This window comes from Diadema setosum, chromosome 22, assembly GCF_964275005.1.
Source record: "Diadema setosum chromosome 22, eeDiaSeto1, whole genome shotgun sequence".
Taxonomy (NCBI): Eukaryota; Metazoa; Echinodermata; class Echinoidea; order Diadematoida; family Diadematidae; genus Diadema; species Diadema setosum.
This window is the reverse complement of record NC_092706.1, coordinates 18,478,259-18,491,063: the sequence shown is the minus strand read 5'-3', so window position 1 is coordinate 18,491,063 and position 12,805 is coordinate 18,478,259.

Genomic DNA, 12,805 nt, shown 5'->3' with positions numbered 1-12,805 from the left:
AATGGTACATGACCAAAAAGGGTTCATCTAAAAGAGATATTCTTATTATAACTTATGAAACAACTGACAATGAATTGTAGAAATCAAGTAAGGGCAGCATCAAATCACAGAAATGCGTTTTCTGGGACTGCATTTATAGTTGGGAGTTTATAAAGGGGACAAAAATATCAAACATGCACTTGTTTTTTCTTTTAATGATCAGGCCTCTATCAATTATCATTATTTCTCAGACTGATTTCAAATTCCATAATTTCATATTCTCCTATGCAGTTTATTTCACAAGTTAGTGTTACATTCTTCGCTATCTAATGTTTCTATCATTAATAGAAACCTATAATAGAAAACTATTATGTCGATCCAGGAAATTCAGTTTCCCAAGTGGAGAACATGACCTATTATTATATACTAATACATAAATATTATGTTCTGCCTCCCGGGTTTCAGAGATGCTTATCGCAGATATACCCCCATTGTGAGTATTAAGGTTGAAATTTGATAAAAATCAAGAAAGTAACAAAAAAGAACAAACTTTCTTCTCTAATTTTTTTCAATGTTTAATGGAATAATAATAAAAAAAAAAAAACTGCCGACCGCTGGAAATGAAACAAAAAACAAAACAAAAAAAAAAACATACTGATGCACATCAGAACACATAATTATTTTGAAAGCAAAAATCATATTTTCAAAACTTTTTTTAAAGGGTAGCAATTTCACATTCCATGTGCGATTAAATTTCAAGGGGAAAAAACCATTTTTTTTTTATTTATACTTTTTAAGAAAGAAAAAAAACACGATATCACAGAAATACTTTGGCAGCTCTGCAATGATATTTCAAGCATGTCATTTCCGAAATCCCCTAGGTCTTTAGATCAACATGTTTAATCATAATAATATCAATAATGTACATCTTGCCTGGGGATAGTCTTGCTCGAGGACTGTATCAGCTTTTTGTTGACACAGACCCAAACCTCAGTGGCTCTAATCTCAAAATGATCATCGTTCAGAGTATTTGCTGATTCCTTCATACGAGAATGGAAATAGTGAAAACGTGACACCAATATAGGCCTACTCCGTCCGTGTGTGTGATCGCGGCAGGTGTTTTCAGATTAACGAACCCTATTTCATTTTCGGATTAACGAACCTGCGGAATAACAAACCACATTATTTTCGAATTAACAAACCATAGGTATAACGAGCCTTTTTTGTTGTTATTATTGTTCAGTATTGTTCAATTGACATTTCAAATAAAGAATTGTAACCTTGATGCTGATAGCGATAATGATAATAATGATAATGATAACAATAATTATTGTCATCATCGTCGACAAAAGGGTTCGTTAATCCGAAAAAAAAGGAAAACCTTCGGAAACCTTCGGAATAACGAAACCCTCTTTTTTTTTTTCTCTCTCTCTCTCTCTCTCTCTCTCTCTCTCTTTTAAATTTTCGGAAAAACGAATATTCAGAATAATTTACTTTATTTTATCATTGATTCACAGATCTCCGGGATAGCGAACCTTGTTTCATTTTTTTTTTTTTTGACGAACCTTCCTAATAACGAACTGTAACCATTTAATATTAAGAGTTTGTCTTATCTTATTATTTCGAAGACATCTACTAGTCTTAAAAGTTTTGAGAGAAGGTGCAGTGCCACTCGATGCTCGATTTGACGTTAATGAACAGGGCAAGATCAAACGAACAAAATTGCAGAAATTTCCTTACAATCGAACATAACAAGGGAGTTCTGTGGGGGTTTTTTATATTCATATAATAATGTTAATAAAACCACATGACAAAAGTGTCCTTACAATTCAACGTAACAAAGAAAGGTATAATTTTTAAAGATCCACATAATAATATCTATCAAACAAACAAAACGGTAGAAGTGTCCTTATAATCGAACATAAAAATATTCTATACCAATGATTCATATGGTATAATAGTAGCATTAATGAAAACAAACATAAAAGCAGGAGTATCCTTACAATTGACAAAACAAGAAAATTCTATGATATCTAGACTTTTACGTATAATAATCAAACAAACAAATTGATAGAAATGTCCTTTTATATAGAATCGAGCATAACAAGAAGGTTCCCTGTTTTCTGAAATATTCATATAATAATATTTATCAAACAAAAAATGGCACACGTTATATGTGTGCTTACAATCGAGCATAACAGAAGTTATATTTTTTTATATATTCATATAATAATATTAATCAAACAAAAATGGCAGACGCGTCCTTATAATCGAATAACAAGAAAATTCTGGGTTGTTGTTAGGGGTCTTTTGTAGGATTTATATAATATTGTTTTCCTTACGCAGGGAGGGCCACAATCAGATACGTAAATCAGATGAGACGTTGATGTCAGCAACTCGAAGCACCTATACATATTTGAAATAAGATAAATTAATACAAAAACAATTATACATGATTGCGCAGTTCGGGAATTTAGCAACTATAACCATGGTTATTACAACACTGCAATTGTAGAGAAGTATACAAGATATCCCTTTTTAAAAATCAGTGAAGAGTAGTGGTATGCAGCAATTATAGACTTGCGTAACGATGGCATAACTATCAACGAGGGTGCATGATGTATAGGCGGCCAGTATTACACAGTCATCAGCAAAACCATGTAAAACTCCATGTCCCTAACTTACCTACTTTACGTCCGAAATTATTAAGACTCGCCAATCTGTTTTTATTTTAATGTGTTTATCAAAGTCGACGTTAAGTTAATACAAGTTTCGCACAAAAAAGCAACAACAAACAAACCTTGCTTTTGTCTTTTACCGTTTTAATAACTTTCTACTTATTTGCTAGTTTATTTTTAAATACTGGTCTCCATCCACGTCCGAAACTAATGAAACTTTCCAATCTGTTTGATATTGATATGTTTATCAAATTCACCTTGAACATGGAGACATTGCATTTCAGTAGCTGTTTCGTAATCATGAACTTATTTTTTATTTGTTCATTTCTAAATAATGTCAGTACCTTCAGAAAGAAGAGAGAAGAGTGCTGTGCTACGGATGAATACTATAATTACTTGAAGTCTGCATATTGTAATTATAAAAGGTTTGTTGATAAGTGTTATATACCACTAACAATAAACAAAGAAAACATACAGCCATTTTTTCCGATTTCTCCGTGATATGTAAGTTTGGTGTGCTCGTTTTGGCTGTTGTTGCTTTGTTTTTACTGACAAATGAATCATTGTATATTTTGTGTGTGTGTGTGTGTGTGTGTGTGTGTGTGTGTGGGTTTGTGTGTGTGTGTCAGAACTGTTTGATCATTCCATGCCTGCTCTGAGTGCAATGTTATTATTGATATTATAATCGGTGAATGGCTGATATACACTGCTGCATTCGGTGATCATCTCAATTGAAAATATGAGTACGAAGGTAGACTGTGTGATGTCGCTTATATCATATAATTTTCTTTCGTTCTACGGGTAAATTGTTATGTTGCATTTCATTGACAGATATTCTTCACGATTCACCAAGGATATCCAGTTCAAATGTTAAATATCATTATCAGTTTTTGATAGAACATCACATGAAAGTGCAGAGATCGTAAACATTAATAAAATGCCTTTTCTCACAGCACAGTCTAAAATGATACGAATCAACACTCATTCAGTTTGTCTGTCGGGGTGACAAAGTAGCAAGTCTAGTTTAATTTGCTTCATATATAAATCTGACAAAATAATCAGGATGACGGTACTAGAAAGCAATACTTGTGTGCAATACAAAAAGATATACTTCTATATAAAATTCCATAATGATATAAACATTATCAATCAATCAATCAATCAATCATAGTTTATTTCCAATCAACGAAAATCAAAAACATAGTACAATGTATACATGTCATTAAATTATATTGTTCAAACGCTTGCAAAATGTTGGGTTTTCTCAAATCAGTTTCAACTTCAAATACATTTTAATCAATCAGCTAGGTAAAATTAAATGGATCGCAGTACATCACACTACTATAAACAAGGTTATGTTATAACATTTCCTTTACAGACGGAACTTGATTCAAAGTGGGGGCGCTGTGGCATAGTGGATAAGACTCTCGACTCCCAATCGGAGGACCCGAGTTCGAATCCCGCCCAGTGCTTACGTCCTTGGACAAGGTGTTTTTACCCACAATGTCCCTCTCGACCCAGGTGTATAAATGGGTACCTGGCAACGCTGGGGTAATAATAATGGCAGGGCCCTCTGGTAGAGCAGTGGCAACACTGAAGAGGCTACCCTGGATAAATAAGACATTATTATTATTATTATTATTATCATTATTATTATTATTATTATTATTATTATTATTATTATTATTATTATTATTATCATTATTATTATTATTATTATTATTATTATTATTATTATTATTATCATTATTATCATTATTATTATCATTATTATCATTGTTATTATTATTATTATTATGATGATGATGATGATGATTATGATTATTATCAAAGTCATTGTAATAATGTGTTTTTTAAATCCTTATCATGTCAACAAAAAGTAGCAAGTTTGATATCATGGTCATAGGGACCAAAGACCCATTCCCACTGAACGCCATGTTACTTAGATGACGACTACATAAATTTAACTCGTCATTATTTCTGAATAATATTATTTTGTTCAATTTCATCAAAACCTTTTCTCTATTTTTTTTCTCTCTCTCTGACACGTTCAATTCAATTCAAATGAGATTATACTTCCAATGTATAGCACATTATTTGTTGATACAAGTTCAAGGAGAGGGAAAAGTACAACGTATTACAATGTTGCTTATATAGATTTCGTCACTTTCATTCCATCCAACAAACACTGCGAAATTTCATTAACATTATTACATCTATTAATGACATGAAATAAGTAAGATCTGACTGAAGAGAGCGTTTATCTGCTTGTTCTAATTTACGAGGGAAGTAAATTTAAATGCATTATTCTCCTCCGTGGTAGTCAACTGGAAACAGATGGAGCGCTACAAACACAAACAAATAAAAAGTAACGAAAGAGGGCCATATAGTTCACAAAATGATAAGGCGAAAGACTTGATTTGTAGCCTAATTGATCAATTGAGGATTATCCAAATATTTCGATGAATATTCTTGATAGTGTGATGCAGCAAACAGAGAACGGCAAAAGTGATCACATAAAGCACAACACACATCGACACCTACGTAGTATCAACACTCGTGCTCGCGCATACACACATTAAACACATGCTGCGTCCTTGTGTGCGCTTGCGAGTCATAGATATTATTTCAGACGCATGTTAATTATGCTAGTCATTGTTCCGCTGATGAGTGTGTTAAAAGTCAAATAATTACATGCTGTAGAAATGAGCGCTCATGCTCATTGAAATGATATTATTCCATACATCCAACGTTCATTCTTCCGCTTTATCCCCCTATTTCTAGGGAACGACAGATAATTACATCAAAATTTGATAAGTCATTATTGTTTTTAAAGCAAAGTAGCAGAAAGAGTTACCAACAAACAATAACAGCAGCGTCATTTTAACAAGGGCATGAACAGAAAAAAAAAAAATGGAAGGCCAAAAATCAAAAAAAAAGACACGACATTCATAGCAACTTCCTTCCAGCTCTGGCCAAGGATGTGCAACCGCAGTATCAGTTGTCAACGTGACGATCAGCGAGCGAAGGAGAAAAAGCCATCAATAGATGGCGCTCTCCTCAGAACACTCAAATCTTTTCCGCTGTGTTTGGCAAGTCTCATTAGCGAACCACTTCGCTTATGCGTAATGGTCATAAATGTTAACCTTCATACTGGGTTTGTTCAGTTCAGATCTAACCCTGACCAACTAAGGCTAAACCAATTTTGCTTCTGTTAAAAGAAAATAAATGAATAAAAAAAAAGTTGAAAGAGAGGACATCGGCTACAGCTATATTATCATCTGTTCACTAATCGTTCACTTTTCGGCTCTCTCCAACTGCCAGGAATTTCACATAATTAGAATATTATTTGTTAGCCGCTCTTGTACCTTATCTTGACAATTATTATTATGATTGTTTAAGGATAGATTAGAATGCATACACGGAAATATGAACAATTTCCGTGCTAGTTTTTATGTCTGGAAGTTATAAATTAGATATTAAAACTACACATTCATTATTTTCCATACATAAAAGGAATTTTGACAGATTCATGCTCAAGAATGCATGCGTTTTCTTTGATTTTCTTGGTGAGTATGGAGAAAAGTGTAACTCTCTTGTTTATTGCTTCGGAGGTTTTTTTTTTTTTTCTGATTATATTTGAGACTGACGGTTGCAAATATGGAATAAGATAGGGCCCCGATTATTGTTTTTAAATGTGTCCTGAGGAATGTTGCGCTTGAATTTGCTAATGCTGTTCCCTGTCTACGTTACTCTGTCCTAGTGTCTGCGCTCTTTAACCATTTCATGTCTTTCCATGTGCTTATCTATACCTCGTGTTTTCTGTTATCCGTTTTATTTAGAGATCTATTTATGGACTCTGCACTCCATCATCTTCCTGTTTACTACCCTTAGTCCAGGAGAAGACACCACTCGAAGGCTCCTGGTCCTCAGAGAGGATCTGAAATATTATTAATGGAGTTATCCTCCACGGATGGGAGCTACCCACAGTGCTTTGAGCAATTGGAAAATATTGTGTTCATAATACACGTATAACACATATACCATCACTCACCAGAAAGTTAAATATATGCCTTGCCGGACTTACATCACAGACGTAATGCCATCATCTTGCACTGTTAATACTCGCTTTCTCCAACACACCTTCACAACATTGAAGAAACAAAAACAAAACACTTACAACTTTTTTTTTTCTACACATGAGGGCACACACAAAGCCTTTTTCTAAACATGCAGACTCACGCATGTACACGTCAATAATTAATCAGAAAAGCCATGGTCTCAGGAGCCGGTTGACAGTGTACTCATTATACTCAACAACTTGCATAATTCTTAAAGGGGAAAACCCCTTTTCAGTCCTAGCTGCAGCCCCCCCCCCCCCCTCCACACACACACACACGCACAGACTCTTACACACAATGTTTTGGCTCTCTCTCTCTCTCTCTCTCTCTCTCTCTTTAAAAAAAATAGATTAATAAAAAAACGGGGAGAAAATGAAGTGCAAAGAACGAAATGCATGAAAGTGCTTGACTGGGCGAGGATTCCGCCCTGAGATTCTCCCAAGAGAAACGCCACCCCTGATATCTCCCCCGCCCCCTGTTTGTTTGTTGTTTATTTCCGTCTTCATATTTATAAAAATACACACATTCCAAGTTGCATATACATTGTATATATACGTACAAAAGAAACGGGGGATTGCCTGTTCAGTCATATTTTCACATTTTATTATGTCTGTTCTTCCACAGGGTCCCGAATTTACAATACAATACAATACAATACAATACAATACAATACAATACAATACAATACAATACAATACAATACAATACAATACAATACAATACAATACAATACAATACAATACAATACGAGAATAATACACTGTATATACAAAACATAAGAAAAAATAATGAAAATCATATGCCGAACTGGTACAGTGAGAGTCAACAACAGAGATAGGTAGAGAAAAGCAGAGCAAGGAAAAGAAAAGAAGAGGAGGAGAACAAACTTACAAAAGAAAAGGCAAGACTCGTATACCTCTGGAAAAAGGATCCTATTCACACGCTGGTACGGTCACGAGTCTTGTGTCTGATGTCAATGATAACCACATTCATAAAGTCAAACGATTGATGTGATGACACAAAGTTAAGACTATAGTGTCTTGGTGCTAACGCGAGGAGGTCTCCAATCTTCCTGTTGTATACCTTCCTTCATCATCCAGTCTTTAAACAATGATTGATTGATTGGTTTGATTGATTGATTGATTGATTGATTGATTGATTGATTGATTGATTGATTGATTGACTGATTGATTGATTGGTTGATTGACTGACTGACTGACTGATTGACGGATTGATTTCATTTCTGCATTTCTTTTTCATAGATAAATAAAACACAAAGTCAAAGTTATTGAGAACAATATTGTTTGAATCAAACAGTTGAACATGTAAGTAAAGTCTGACGTTATTCCATGACGATACAAAATGAAGACAAGCAGGTGCTATTTTCTGCATTTTCTGCAAACTTAAAGGAGACCTCCGGATGATTTTCAGATTTTTACATTTGAACAACTATAGATTAGTTAAACTGAGGACAGGGTTTCAGAATTTGTGATGATTGGGATGAAGAATAAGAATATTTTCAAAATTTAGAACAAATTGCAATGAACAAGGATGATGACATGGCAGAGTCACCATAAGAATGCATGAGTTGGGGCTTCAGGAAGCAGAACAAAAGAAGAAGGCATGCATAGATTATACACAGGTGAACTCGCAAGCAAACAGTATTGTAATGGAATTACACTGCTACATTTCTGAAATATGTGAACCTCCTATGTCATCATCCTTGTTCAGTGTAATTTGTTTAAGGTTTTTCAAAGTATTGTTTCTCTGCTCAAGAACCACGATAAATTCCAGAGATCTATACATGGAGTTGTCGATTTATGTACTACATGATGTGAAATTATGAAAATCGTCTGGAATGTCCCTTTAAGAATCATAGCCCCAACCCCATCCCCCTCCCCCCGCCTTCTATGGCCCCTGGGCGGACCAGAAACCTGCCTGTTCAGCTAACATGATCGCTTCTTACAGGCATACATTCAAGCTATCATTGTACAGTATGCTCTTTCAATGTTGGGCAGAGTAGCCATCGTGAGATTAGGGGTATCCAACATGCAGCCCTTAAAAACACCTGTCTATACTTCAAATTGATATAGTCCACGACTGTAACATGAGCATTAAAGGGATGGTGTTGGTGGAGACGAAAATTAGGCTTTGACTTTTTTGCGAGATACCAAGAAAACATTTATGAAATAGTACAGAGCATAACATTTTAAGAGGAATTCAAAGTTTATCTGATGAAAATCGGGTTTGGAATAGCTGAAACATCCAAAAACAAAGTAGAATAAAACGATCGTAATAAAATATGGGTCCCACACTTTATTAGGATCACTCTGTCAGGTGTCTGTTTTGGATATCTCAGCCATTTCAAAATCAATTTTCATCAAACAAACGTTGAAATGCTCTTTCATATTTCATAATAGGTTTATCACTATCTCACCACAAAAAAAAAAAAAAATGATAAAACCTGAAGTTAAGTCTCAATCAATACTATGCGATCCCTTTAACCGTTTGAGAACATGATTCGAGTGTCCTCGTCACACTCAACAGCTCAACGTTTTACAATTTTATCATAGACCCGTCAGAAGAGTCGACAGTAATCTCGTAATGTGGAGTGACCAGCGAAAAAGAAATCCAAACCTTAGCCAGTACGGTCCGACCTAGTATCCCTCCCTTTATCCGGATCTCTCTATTATCCGGACGCAATCTCGCCGTGATTTTTCCCCTTCCAATCTAGTAATTACGGGGAAAGAGGATTCAAACTTAAACAAAATTCCTACACAAACTCACATGAATCATTTCCAACATAATTAAACATACCTTCAAATCAATCTAAAATAACATGCATTCAGACATTCACTAACCCACAAAAATTTTGCGCTGATAACAAAGAAAGAGTTTCAGTGGACGCTACCTGCAATAGGTTACATGTAGCTACAATTGGGTATAGGCAGCTGCGTGTATAAACATTGAGTCTCCCATATCCGGCCAAATCCCTTATCCGGATGAGTGCCGGTCCCGACTGTAGTCATCTCTTTTTCTTATATACCTATTCAAGAGTCAGTGTGATATTCAGCCTCATCTTTCCCTTCATATTCCTTTAACAATGCCAAAGGCGGGTCCTGCATTAATCATGAATCAATTTGCTGTTGCTTTGTATGGACCCATTAAATTTAGTAAAACACAAACAAACAAACAGAAAATTAAACTACACTAAACTGAAACAAAAAACATACTCTTTTTCAGTCATAGATGTTTGAAATCATTTTCTAAGGATATAAGTTTCAAGGATTTTAGATGAGATATGACTAATTAAAGGACCAGGCTTATTTCATGCATCAACATGGTCTCAATTCGATGGCTGAAAAAAAAAATGAAGAAATCATCCCATTCGGTACAGGATGGGAAGAAAAGCAACATAGATAGATTTTTATTTGATTTCTAGCTACACCATAATATATCATTATTTGCACTGCTGGATATATGTCAGCCTTAATGTAGGACAACTAAGATCAGCCGGACAAACAAAATGATAGGAAGCAGACAACAGGAACCCCGGAAGAGACTAAAGAAAATACCCCCAAACAGCGTGATTTCGCACAGCACAGCCCAGAGGCAGTTCGATGTAAGTGCGGGTACTCATTTGCCGTGGTGCAAGTTTCCATTTACGTAATGTCAGAGAAAACTTGAGAAGGCTCAAGAGAACGCAAGTCCGGTTCAGCTAAAAGGGGGGAAACTCCTCATGTTGTACCGCTAGGATGTGTCGCTAATAAATAGTTCTTCTACAGGGCTTCTAAGATCTCATCATTAACACATTGCCTACATTCAACAGATCGCAACTTATTTGGGAGCCAACATATTCAAGCGGAACATCATTTTATTATTGACTTGAAGAAACGTCAAATGGTCACACACATTTTTGGTGCTTTTTTGCTTTGTTTTCTTTCTTTTTTCTATCACATATCTCCACACTGACAGGACTAGTGTGCTTGTTCTGTTATCTTTTGATATAATTGCAAAATGTGCTCATAAGGGGGTACGCTTAAAACACATTGATATAAGTAATTACCTTATCTCTTAAGTCTACCTAGAGTATAAATAGACATAATTTATACTTAATATACACATAATTTACACTTAATTTTGTACCTAAAAATTCGAAACATGTGCATGTAACATTCAGTAATCGTCATGCAGAAGGCATCAAAATCTTTCACGCTCACACTAGCCATGACGTTCTCGGGCCAACCATGCACTGAGAAGCCACGAAGCAATTTGCACCTCAGGACGAGGTTAAAGGACGGGGATTGTTTACAGGAAGGAAAATATCAGCTGTCCTGCGAGTACAAGTGCCGAGTTGAGATTTCATGTAATGGAGTCGCCCGTCCAAACCAGTCTGGTTTTTCTGTTCCTTAAAATGTGAGGAATCGTTCTAACATTCTGCATGTCTGTCTCTCTAAAGCTTCGTCCATCTCCCCATACCGCTTTCCTTTTTCGTAGGCCTTTTCCTGTTTTATCTATTCTTTTTACCTCTCTCGCCCCTTTTTGCTTTTATACTTCTTACATAGTCATCGTTACAACCAGTTTCATCCTCATAAATAGAATACGGTGATTTATAACGCTTTTAATTAGGAGCCATGTTCCAGTGATTTCTATTAAATTATTTGACCCCCCCCCCTTCTGTGGCAACTGTGAATTAGCATGGGATGACGTAAAAGATATATATCAAAATGTTCTATATGTTATAGGTGAACTTCGAGAAGTACAGAAAAATGAAGAACACTGAAAGGTTCCTCTAAGTCGAGCAAAAATGAAGAAAGATATATTATTTCGAAGTTTCAAAATATATAATCTTACCAGAGCAGAAATATCAGTCACTGTCACATTTGCTATAAGAATTTTATGCGAGTTATATGAAGTGACAAAGTTATTCACTTTCACATGTAGATATCCTCACCGTACTTTTTGAACAAAGTGAGGAAAAAAATATATATCATACTGCAGAGTTGTTAATTGAACAATGATGTCTTATAAATGACGGGGTAGAGATTGATTACACTGAGTTATTGACACGCAGGATGATTTCATAACGTTAGCACCGACAAACCAATGTTTGAATTTTAAAGGCTAAGATATCGTCGTCTATAAGAACCTGTCTAATTTGCATAATAATTATTATGACATCACTGCCATATTATTGTCGCTTGATATCAATGAAACGTGGTAAATCTTACAATTCCACAAGTTTCATATTTTCGTCGGATTTCACTGATAATTGCATCTACTAATCTATCCGTCTTTTCACTCCTGTAAAACGCCATCTTGGTCATATGTACTGTCCCTTTAAAATATATGTTTGTTTGTTTGTTTTTACACAAGAAAGACCCAAAGGAACATCCGTCCTAAGGCACTTCGACTCTTTTGCGGGTAGGATATTAGGAGCATGAGCTGCTTCCGGAGCGCTAGTGAATAAAATCAACACTCTAGTCATGAGACTACAATAACGTCCGCAAGATAATTTTGCCATTATGAAATCTTTCCGAATCTCCAAATTACTTTCAAGCTCAAATCACCTTTCCCAATTAAGAGTCGTACAGAAGTTGTCCTGTGATAAAGCTAGAGATTGCAGTTAAATAGTCACAAGACAGTATGCTGGAATGAGCAAACTTGGTTTTTCAAGAATCTGTGAAGCTGGAATATCACTCTACTCCACGTGAACCTTGGGTTTCTTCCTCGTCATCAAGGCCAGGTGTCTGTTACACTGATCTCCCGTTAGTCAGGGGGCATGCGTTATTATCGCATCTTGCGCGGCAACTATACATGGCGCTCCGTATCGACTGAAATCTAGGAAGATGTACACAAAAAGAAGACGCTGCTGCCAATTCCGCAGTTCGTCCGGAGAGTAAGATAAGACCTTGACAGAAGCTGGGCCATGGTCGTAACAGTGAGGACTTATATGTTGATAGGCGCCACAGCGGACGAACGCCGTCTTTCTTCATTACGAGTAAATAGTAACACAACCTCTGCGTC